The following is an 11,437-nucleotide window of genomic DNA, read 5'->3' as shown; positions in this document are numbered from 1 at the left end:
GCCTTGAATACCCACTGCGTGGAGTTTTTGTATCAAGCGTGCAGTCAGTTTCAGTTCATGAACGTTTTGCTCCTGTATTACTGGTTTCTGCTTGGTAATAGTGATCTCCAGTCTCCTGACCCTGTCATACTTTGCAGCTTTCTAACTGATATCTTCCTGGGACAGCAGTTCTTTGGGGAGGTAGGGGTTCCCACTTGTATCTGGGCACTGTTCCAAACTGAATTTCTGAACTGTTGTTATTTCCTTTAGTGGCATTGGCAGTACATATTAGTAAAGGAACTCAAACAGGACTTGTAAAAAACTTCTTTGACTAAAACCAGTCAAACTGCACACAGTACACAGCACCTTCTCGAGGCAATATCATGTCATTTGATGTTAGATTGGTCTATACCCTTTATATTTTGTGTGCTACATGATTTAGATGAGGGAACAAAATGTCATATCTCCAGATTTGCAGATGACACCATATTGTGTGGGAGGGTGAGCTGCGAGGAGGATGCAGAGATCCTTCAGTGTGATTTGGACAAGTTGAGTGAGTGGGCTTGTTGCTCTAGGGGTATGATTCTCACTCAGGGATTTTCATTTCTAGGAAATGAATGCAGATATAATTTGGATAAATGCAAGGTAATCCACTTTGGTAGTAAAAACAAGAAGGCAGACTATTATCTGAATGGCCATAAATTAGGAGAGGGGAACGTGCAACGAGACCTGGGTGTGTCCTCGTACACCAGTCACTGAAGGTAAGCGTGCAGGTGCAGCAGCCAAATGGTTTGCTGGCCTTCATTGCAAGAGGATTCGAGTACAGGAGCTTGCTGCAATTATACAGGGCCTTGGTGAGGCCACACCTGGAACATTGTGAGCATTTTGGTTTCCTTATCTGAGGAAGGATGTTCTAGCTATAGAGGAAGTGCAGTGAAGGTTTACCAGACTGATCCCTGTGATGGCTGGACTGATGTACAAGGCGAGATTGAATCGGTTAGGATTGTATTTGTTGGAGTTCAGAAGAATGAGGGGGGATCTCATAGAAACCTATAAAATTGTAACAGGCCTGGACAGGGTAGATGCAGGAAGGATGTTCCCAATGGTGGATGTGTCCAAAACCAGGGGTCACAGTCTGAGGATATGTGGTAGACCATCATAGAGATAAGGAGAAATTTCTTCACCCAGAGAGTGGTGAGCCTGTAGAATTCATTACCACAGGAAGTAGCTGAGTCCAGATCATTGTATGGTTTCAAGAAGCAGTTAGGTATAGCACATAGGGCGAAAGGAATCAAAGGATATGGGGGAAAGTGGGATTAGGCAATTGAATTGGACGATCAGTCATCATCATAATGAATGGTGGAGGCCGAGTGGCCTCCTCCTGCTCCTACTTTTTCTATGTTTCTATATCAATACAAAACCAGCAACCAAGCCAAAAGTCAACAAAGTTGAACTCATACTTGCTTTTTAATAGGAAGGTTGTAAAAAATTTTTACAAAACAGAATATTTGCAGATTCAAGTTTTTGAAGATTTGGGTAGGCTTTCTTTTCCAAATCTGTGTGGTCCTCCTCTCCTAGTATGGTCCCAATATCAGTCATTCATAATACCAAGGCTGGCCTTTATCTGTGTTAAATATGAAATTGGGATTATCAGTTTTGTATCTATAATTCCTTCTTTGTAATTTTAGAAATATATTTTCTGCCAAAGTACAGCACTATTTTGATATGTGCCCAAGGCAGGGAAAGGGTACATCTTACGGGGAGTTATGTTATGTCTTTATGTCATAATTTGTTTACATCAATTAAGATCCTTCCACTAAGATTCACTTGTTAAACTCTCATTTGAGAACAAATATTACTATACATTATTTTAACTTTCGGGCAAGATTACCTGCTCACTACATTTATGAAATGTTTACACCCTTTTCAAATGTTCTAATAATGCATTGTTCCCTGCTAGGAGTGTTCACATTCACCCACCCTCTTCTGTCAGACCTCTGAATACTTCCACTTGCAGAGTATGGGTGTGGGCATTGTTTATGGAGCTTCAGGTTTCTGTCACATACGTTAAACAATGCATTATTAGACCATTTGAAAAAGGGTGTAAACATTTCATAAATGTATTAGGTAAACTGGCATGCAAGTTAAAATAATGTGTAGTAGTAGTAGTATTTGTTCTCAAATGAAAGTTCACCTGTTCAGCAGGGAATGAAAATGGACCAGTTCAGTTGGTGGACATGATTTAAAATAAGGTCCTCGCAGACCCATAAATATTACAGAAAGTAAATTAAAATGGGGAACGTAGAACTCGTTGCTGTAGCTCAACGCTAACAACTTTGGGATGATGTGGAACTATTTGCACGTTGTTAAGCACGTGGCCGGTGCGAATTTCAAGATTGTTGAGATACTGCTCTATTGTAGAGCAAAAGGCTCAACTAATTGGATTATCGTGCAACGTGTGCATTGTAACCTCGAATGCAGGGGAGAGAAATCAAATGATAGCAGCAATGAAGCTTCGCTGTTGTATCCAACCTTCATCAGCCTCAATGAATAAAACTATGCTTTCCGCCGAGGAGCCTTTCCCTCGCGTTCTTTGTTCGTGGGCAGAACCGATTCACGTCATTTAAAAAAAATGTTTGCAATCGTCTTAATTTAAAACAGGCAGAGGAATGAATTGAAAAATAAAACGACGTCTGTCGTTTTAATTCTATTCCCGCGGTTTGTCCCACAAATGGCTCTGCCGATCGTATGTGTATTATACATTTATTTATAGAACTGAGAAGTATACACACACACTGAAGAAATAACAATTCTCTCGATGAGGTTGTACAGCTTGCACACTTGCAGTTTCTTAACCTCCAAAAGAGTGTGTGCGTGTTGCCAGTTCTCATTTGCATGCAGAGATTTAATTTCCCTCACTAAATATGACGAATTACATAGATTTTCTCCAGTTAATGCCGTTAACAGCTCCCAATAAACTTCATTAATCAGTATAGCTCTTGGCCCGATGTGCACACTGGAACAGCTCATTTGGCTGATTAGCTGGTGACTTAGCAAATAACCAGGTGGATCATCTGAAAGCTTTAAGGCTTTAATTACACCCTAATCAGTTCAGTGGCTGGCTGCAGAGGCAGCCACAAGCACGCCTTCTCCACCCAGCCCCACTGTAACACATATTCTCTCTGTCACTTTAGCCCCACTGACAAATCACTTCAAGGGCAGTCTAACTTTGAAGGACAAGACAAAGCTTTAACATATGGCACATTCCCCAGATGTTCCTTTTTAAAGACGGCCAGTTTCGAAACCGCCGCGGTGATTGTGAAAACTTATAGCCAACTATCAGCCATTATTGTTCCTTTTTATAGCTTCCCTGAAGGAGAGAGGAGGGGAGAGGAGAGGAGGGGAGACAACCATCAGCGATTTGCTGAAACATTTAAACTGAAAATGGTAATTCCGCCATGCACATTCATCATTTGTTAAAATAATTCCAGTGCAGACACGTACACGGTGCTTTGTGTTTTTTTTTAAAATAAAGCGAGGGGTCAGCGAAGGGACTGTTATTGCTTTTTTTTGTAAATTTCCAGTTTGCACACTTTGACCATCTGACTGTGACCACATTCATCTCCATATCAACGGGGGAACACATTATCTCGTGGTCAGGCTATTGTTTTTTTTCTCCCCTTTTCATTAATTTCTACGATTTTAATTTATTTGCATGTTTTTAAAAAATAATTAACCCGTATTAATTTCCCACGATACTTTTTTTTTGGCTGCTGACAAACTTGCCTGCAATTTACCTGATGGTTCATGTCATAGCGGATCAACAAATCAACATCAATTAGTCAGATCTGGAGCAGGGGAATTTCGACCTTTTTGCTTTAATCTGACCAACAGCCCTTTCGTCATTTATATCACACACTTGTAGGTGACAGGCTCACAGGGGTTTGCTTTTTAAATATTTCACAGGTACGCTGTATTCTTTCATTCCCTTCAAGTCTTGCTTCAACCGTCCTCGCTTTAAAATTCCGGCAAAACTTTCCGGAATTAATTGGGTGATGGATCGGATTGAAAATATCATCCGAGATCAAACGAAATCTGATCGGAAGACTGTTAACCCTTTTGCGGAGCGCCACACTTCACATTAGAACACCTCCCTCCTCCACTTTTATTATTGAGGGGGGCACTTCGGTGTATTTTGCTCTGTCTCTTGTTAATGTTCAACGCTAGAATTTTGCAGAAGTTATTTTCCTCTCCCGTCGTGTGTCAGAGCACAGGGCGAGATTTAAAATAAAAACTACAAAGGAGATTCGTTTGTTCATCAAATCTCCGAAAGGGATGTGGTTCATTTCTGTTTTAAAGTGGATGTGATGTCCTGTAGGCACCCAGTACCCGCGGCCACACGGTGGATTGTTGAACTCTTGTGTTACCGAGTCCACATTTCGACTCGGGTAACACAGCATTGGGGGTTTAACTGTTGCTGGTTAGTATTGTCAGCGTAGTGCTTACATTTATATAAGCGATCTCGTCGAGTGCAACCCCCCGCCCCTTCAAAAAAAAAACTGGCCCAAAGCAAGACAAAAGCACAGAACCACATGTACAGAGAGGGTTCGGGCGCAGCACTCAATCATAACCTGTCATAGGTGCAGCCACTATGCATTATCCCACCGTGATTGATAGACTGCAGTGAGCAGGCTGGGGAGCTGGGCAGAGCTCAGGGGGAGCCTTGACGTTCAATCTGCATCGCACAGAAACACACAGGCACGTGCCCACCGCCGCTTTCGATATTTCAAATTCGACCGTTTCAAAATAATGCAGAACACGAGCATAAAATAATACATAACACAAGCAATACACCAATATATTAAGGTATATTCAACCATGCGCGCAGACGAACTTTTATTTGTTGCATTGGCTATCCTTCTGTTGCCTATAAATATTTTGGTTTGCAATGTTAGGTTCAGTGTCTCCAAGATCTGAGTGAGACTTTAGGGGAGAGAAAAAAAACTAAAGATTTTGGGCTCGATTATTTTGTGGACAGGCAGCAACAGCCTGCTGTGAAAAGGGCTTCTGACTTAGTCTTGGATATAATTGTTCCGTTAACCATCTTTAGCCGTGCAGTAAACACTTTCTAAATACATCCATAAGATGGATGGCTCCACACTTTGGTAGAGCCAATTCGCTCCCCCATTTTAGTGGTATGAGCCCAGAAAGCTCCATTGTTGCCTCACAATCTTGTGTTCCACACTGTAATGTTTCTTTGTGTGTATAGTGTTACATTTTTTAAAATTCTTTCATTTATTTTTCCTCTTGACAGAGTCAATGATGCAAATGATAGCTGTGGAGGATGGGTTGCACCATGAACAACTTACCAAATTGTATGATTGGGCCTTTAAATGAAAAAAAAAGCCTTGTACAAAATTCGGAGATAATCAGGAAGAATTCTATATTACGAATGTAGATTGGAGTGTGTTATAGAGCATTAACACACCCGTATATTTGGATGTCCACATAAATCTGAGAGCACAATCCCCAAGATGTGTTATTTTCCTCAAAACAGATTTCAAATTATGTTATTCCATATAATGGTTTATAAATTTCCATCAGTGATTGTATTCTTAGTTTTCAACAAGTATATTTGGTGGGTATCTCAGAGGATAGTGATAAACATCAGAATCCTGCAACAGAAAAATACACAACTGAAAGTCGAATAGTATTGAGTGCTGAATGTTAGTAAAAGTATTTGGAGCCTTGCGCAGGACAGTGGTGAAGAACCCTTGAGAGGAAAAGCTCAGAGAACAGCAACAGCATGCAGTTATATCACACATTTCACATCAGAAAAATTCCCAAGGAGTTTTACATGAACATTGTTGAATAAATTTTGACACCAAGTCACATAAAGCGATATTAGTGGTGGGTGTTAAGGAGCATTTCTAAGGAGAAGCGTGAGGCAGAGAAGTTTGGGGAGGCAATCTCCTCGACTTCTGAGTTCTTGGTCTCAACTACGTTGCACTGATGCTGAGCAGAAAACAACATATCTATTTACTATTGTGTGGTGAGGAGGGGGGGTTTAAACTAAACAGAGGATGGAGTGCACATTATTAGCACAAGGCCCAGTAAGGTCAGAGAAAAATATAAAATATTAATATATGTATATAGTAGAAATGTACAGAACCGAAGATCACTTGCGCATTCATTGTAAACAAGCCATTTTCTTGAATTCCAAAACCTGAACAAAGTGTTGTGCAGTGTGACTAACTTCCTTGAATGCCATCTAGTTTTCAAGCACATTTCATTCAGATGAGAGCAGATGCCAGGAGCAGCACAGGTTCTGCAATGCAGTAGTGTATAACTCTTGACATCGCAGAACTCAATAGAAATTGTGAACTTAAAATGATTTAATTTGAACTACTTCAACATGATTCACAGGCTCCTAACGTTATACATAATTCAGGCATGTTGCTTTTAGAAGGTCTGTCGTTTAAAACAGATGCATGGTGGGACAAAATCAATGTTAGTATTTTGCATCTCTCACCCTAATTTTTCCCATTCTGGGGGAATTCTGACACGTGGCTGCCATCTCTGACTGGAACCAGTACTAAGGATAAAGCTTTAATTTTTTCTTCCAAAATTTAAGTTTTACAGTACAGGTGGCACAATGGTTAGCACTGCTGTCTCACAGCACCAGGGACCTGGGTTCAATTCTGTCTGTGTGGAGTTTGCACATTCTTCCCGTGTCTGCGGGGGTTTCCTCCGGGTGCTCCGGTTTCCTCCCACAGTCCAAAGATGTGCAGGTTAGGTGGATTGGCCATGTAAAATTGCACCTTAGTGTCCAATAGAGATTGGGTGGGGGAGTGGGCCTAAGATAGATGCTCTTTCGGAAGGTCGGTGCAGACTCAATGGGTTGAATTGCCTCCTTCTGCATGTAGGGATTCTATGGATTCTATGAAGAGGGTTTATGTATTTGTCCAATTCTCATAAATCTTGCAGAGAGAGGATTTTACGTTCACTGTGGGTGAGCAATCATCTGATTCATTGTAGTCTAAGGAGATGGCCGGGAGGTGTGTGTATGTGGGGGGTGGGGATTATCATTTATTTTTCATGAGTAAGAATCCATCTGATCCTAATAATTTAGTGGGGAAAATACATTTTTATGTGAGCTTGTGAGGGTGAGTAATCTACTGGATCCTTGGGAATGGGGGAGCAGAGGTGGCTTCAAGTTGCATGAACATCTATAATCTCGAGTAGCCTAGAACATCAATTGCTTGGTAAGCTTCAACTTAAGTTTGGATTTAGATTTGGAAGATTTGAAGTTCACCTTCTCTGATTCTGAATGTTTAAACTGAGTTGATAAACCAGACTATACTGACGAACATACAGCCTCCCACTGAGGATCTGAACATAGAATCATAGAATTTACAGTGTAGAAGGAGGCCATTTGCAGTGCAGAAGGGGCAGCATAGTGGTTAGCACAATTGCTTCACAGCTCCAGGGTCCCTGATTCGATTCCCGGCTTGGGTCACTGTCTGTGTGGAGTCTGCACGTTCTCACCATGTGTGCGTGGGTTTCCTCCGGGTGCTCCGATTTCCTCCCACAGTCCAAAGATGTGCAGGTTAGGTGGATTGGCCATACTAAATTTTCCTTAGTGTTCAAAATTGCCCTTAGTGTTGGGTGGGGTAACTGGGTTATGGGGATAGGGTGGAGGTGTGTGCTTTGGTAGGGTGCTCGTTCCAAGAGCCGGTGCAGACTCGATGGGCCGAATGGCCTCCTTCTGCAATGTAAATTCTATGAATTCTATGATTTGGCCCATCGAGTCTGCACCGGCCCTTGGAAAGAGCACCCTACCCAAGCCCACACCTCCACCCTATCCTCACACCTCTACCCTATCCCGATAACCCTACCTAAACTTTTTTGGACACTAAGGGCAATTTAGCATAGCCAATCCACCTAACCCGCACATCTTTGGACTGTGGGAGGAAACCGGAGCACCTGGAGGAAACCCACACAGACACGGGGAGAACGTGCAGACTCCGCACAGACAGTGACCCAAGCTGGGAATCGAACCTGGGACCCTGGAGCTGTGAAGCAACTGTGCTAACCCTTGTGCTATCGTGCTGCCCCACAAGTAGGTAAATTGGCACAAATGCTGGTAATTTTTGCAACACTTATGAGTGAGGGAGGAATTGATCTGTGGTTTGCAGAATTTTTTTTACCTACACTAAAGAGCAGAGTAAGCATATCTGTCATCCTGATTTGCATACTACGTATGCCTCATCATTGAGCTCTATCAGAGCCATTTCACCTATGTTAAACAGCTTGGATGATAATCAGAACAGATGTATGTCAACCACTAAGTATATATCTTTATAATTTGTGTATACATCAAAAGAACAGATAATTTTAAAAAGCTGGAAATCTGAAGTAGAAGCAGAAAATGCTTGAATTACACAACAGTTTAGGCATTGTCTGAAAGAAAAAGATTGGCTAAAATTTTCAATAAACCCTGTTGTTAGATTTAATGATCCAATTCAAAACATTGTCTTATTTTATTTTCTAGGTTCTAACTAACCTGTTGTGATAGTTCCAGTGTTTTCATTTTTTTATCCGACAAATAGCATGTGGCCATTCCAACTAGGCTAGGAAGAATGAGTTGGGTAAAGGTGGCATTTGATGAAATACCAATCCAAATAGAGTTAAAAGGTCCAGGTGGAAAGTTTACGTATGTGGTTCTTGCAGAATGATAGGATTGAGGTCAGATCTGACGGCTCCCATGGTAAATCATAGAATCGTAGAATTTACAGTGCAGAAAGAGGCCATTCGGCCCATCGAGTCTGCACCGTTCCTTGGAAAGAGCACCCTACCTAAGACCACACCTCCACCCTATCCCCACATCTCCACCCTATCCCTACACCGACACCCTATCCCCACACCTACAACCTATCTCCGTAACCCCACCCTACCTTCTTCGGACACGAAGGGCATTTAGCATAGCCAATCCACCTAACCTGCACATCTTTGGACTGTGTGGCATAGTGGTTAGCACTGCTGCCTCTCAGCGCTAGGGACCTAGGTTCAATTCTAACCTTAGGTCACTGCCTGTGTAGAGTTTGCACATCCTCCCCGTGTCCGCGTGGGTTTTCCCTGCGTGCTCCAGTTTCCTCCCACAGTCCAAAGATGTGCAGGTTAGGTGAATTGGTAATGCTAAGTTGTCCCGTAGTGTCCCCCAAAAAAGGTATGTGTAGGTTAGGTTAAGGGGTTATTGGGATAGGGTGGGGAAGTGAATTTGGGTGGAGTGCTCTTCCAGAGCGTGAGTGCAGACTGGATGGACTAACTAGCCTCCTTATGCATTGTAGGGAATTCAATGGGATCTATGATCAATCTGTTTACATTTATTACCTTGGCTCACTCATGAAGAATGGCCACGTGGATGATATACAAAAAGGCAGCTGAGGCCATGAAAACTATACCCCAGTAGGAGTTGATGCCTTCATGAACAATAGTGACTTGTATTTATTCATATATCATTGTTGACATAGCAAAGCAACCCAGATGCTTCACAGGAGCATTGTCAGACAAAATATGGCACCAAAGGTTAGCAAACAAATGTGACACTGAGCTACAGAAGGAGAAATTAGAATAGGCAACCAAAAACCTGGTCAAAGAAATAGGTTTCGAGGAGCATCTTAAAGAAGGAGAGAGAAGGAGGAGGCTTTGGGGGGAACTCCATAGAATCGGGCTCAGACAGCTAAAGGCAGGCCATTGATGATGGGAAGAAGGAAATCAAGGATGTATAAGAAGCCACAATTGGAGGAGTATCGAGTTATTTGAGGATTATAGGAGCGAAGGAGATTATAGAAGTGAGATGAGGAGAACATTTCAAACAAAAGCAGCAAATTAGTTGAACTCAAGTCACTAAATGGTCATATAATGTCTGCTAACTAAAATATTAGTCTTAGCGTGGTCAATGGTCCAGATATTTATTGCTTTGGCATCAAAACATTGTCGCAAATAGTTTTCCTGTATAATTGGATTTCCATTGGTCTTCTGGCAAAAATGATGATGGTGGAGTTGGAGCAGTTCTGATAATAATCCTGGATTATATCTGTTGTGTGGAAGACCTGCATCTCTACAAGAGTCAGGGATTACAGTTGCTGACACCCTGCAAGGCTGCATATCACTTGTGTTAGATCTGTTTGGATCAAACATAAAGAGGCAAACAAATACCCTTGAGTTCGGACAAATTCTGTCTTGTTTGCACACTAATTCAAGTTAACTGACATGGAGTCACAGTTAGGTTCAAATTGAGTTAGATTCATCCATTTACAACATTCTATAACACCTTTATTGGCTTTCACCTCAAGTAGCTCTCAGAATAAAGCAGGAGTGATCATAACAGAAATCAATAAACACAAAAAAATCCCAATTACTTGTTTGGAAGAATGATCCTTTTACTGTTTAATGTCATGTTGCATCACATCATTAAGCAAATCATTTTCCACCGCTGAAAATGTTTTAGAAATCTTCAAGGTAAGCAGCAGTGCCAGCAAATGTAGCTTGGAACAGAGCAAACCAACCATTTCACATGGTAAGTGGTCTTTCCTACAACTCACTGTACTGAAGCAAGACTTCATCCGCAGATGAGAATTTGCAATCCCCATGTACATTTGCTTTACAAATTGAAGGAGATGGCTAAGAAATGCAGCAGTGTCACAGATGCCATGATTGCTACTGACTTTATTCTTATTCAGTCCTGTGATCGACTTAAGTTGCAGTCCATAACCATCCAAAAATAAATATGTTTTCCAACAGAGATAGCAGTCTAAATTCACTAGCTTCAGTGCATATGGGTCAGTTAGCAAGATCCACTTGGATGCCAGCGTGAAAACTGCTGAACAGTCACAGAAGTTTGAGAAACATAGATCAGAGCATTTTCTAAATGGCAAGAAGCTTGAAACAGAGAATTTGGGGTCAGTGTACAGAAATCACTAAAAGCTTGTGGAAAGGTACAAAATATAATTTAAAAGACAGATGGAATGTTAGCATTTGTCTCAAGGGGGTAGAGTATAAAATAGTGCAAGTTATACTACAGTTGTATAAAGCTCTAATGAGGTGATCTGCTGTCCTGCATTCCCCTCTAACCACCATACCTCAGGCAGGATATATGGACCTTAAAAGGGATGTAGCATAGATTTGCCAGAATGATACTGGGATTAAAAGGATTATATTAAGGGGACAGGTTACCATTATATTCTCATGAGTATAGAAGATTAAAGGGTGATCTAATTCAAGTTTTTAAGATGATCAAATAATTTGATGAAGAGAAACTATTTCATCTGGTGGAATGTTCCAGGACAAGGGGAGACAACCTTAAAATTAGAACTAAACTATTCGGTTGTGATATCAGGAAGCACGTCTTCATACAAAAGATAGTGGAAATCTGGAAATGTCTCACCAAAAAGAG

Source organism: Scyliorhinus torazame, chromosome 1 (assembly GCF_047496885.1).
Source record: "Scyliorhinus torazame isolate Kashiwa2021f chromosome 1, sScyTor2.1, whole genome shotgun sequence".
Taxonomy (NCBI): Eukaryota; Metazoa; Chordata; class Chondrichthyes; order Carcharhiniformes; family Scyliorhinidae; genus Scyliorhinus; species Scyliorhinus torazame.
The sequence above is the reverse complement of the archived record's forward strand: the minus strand, read 5'-3'. Positions refer to the sequence as shown.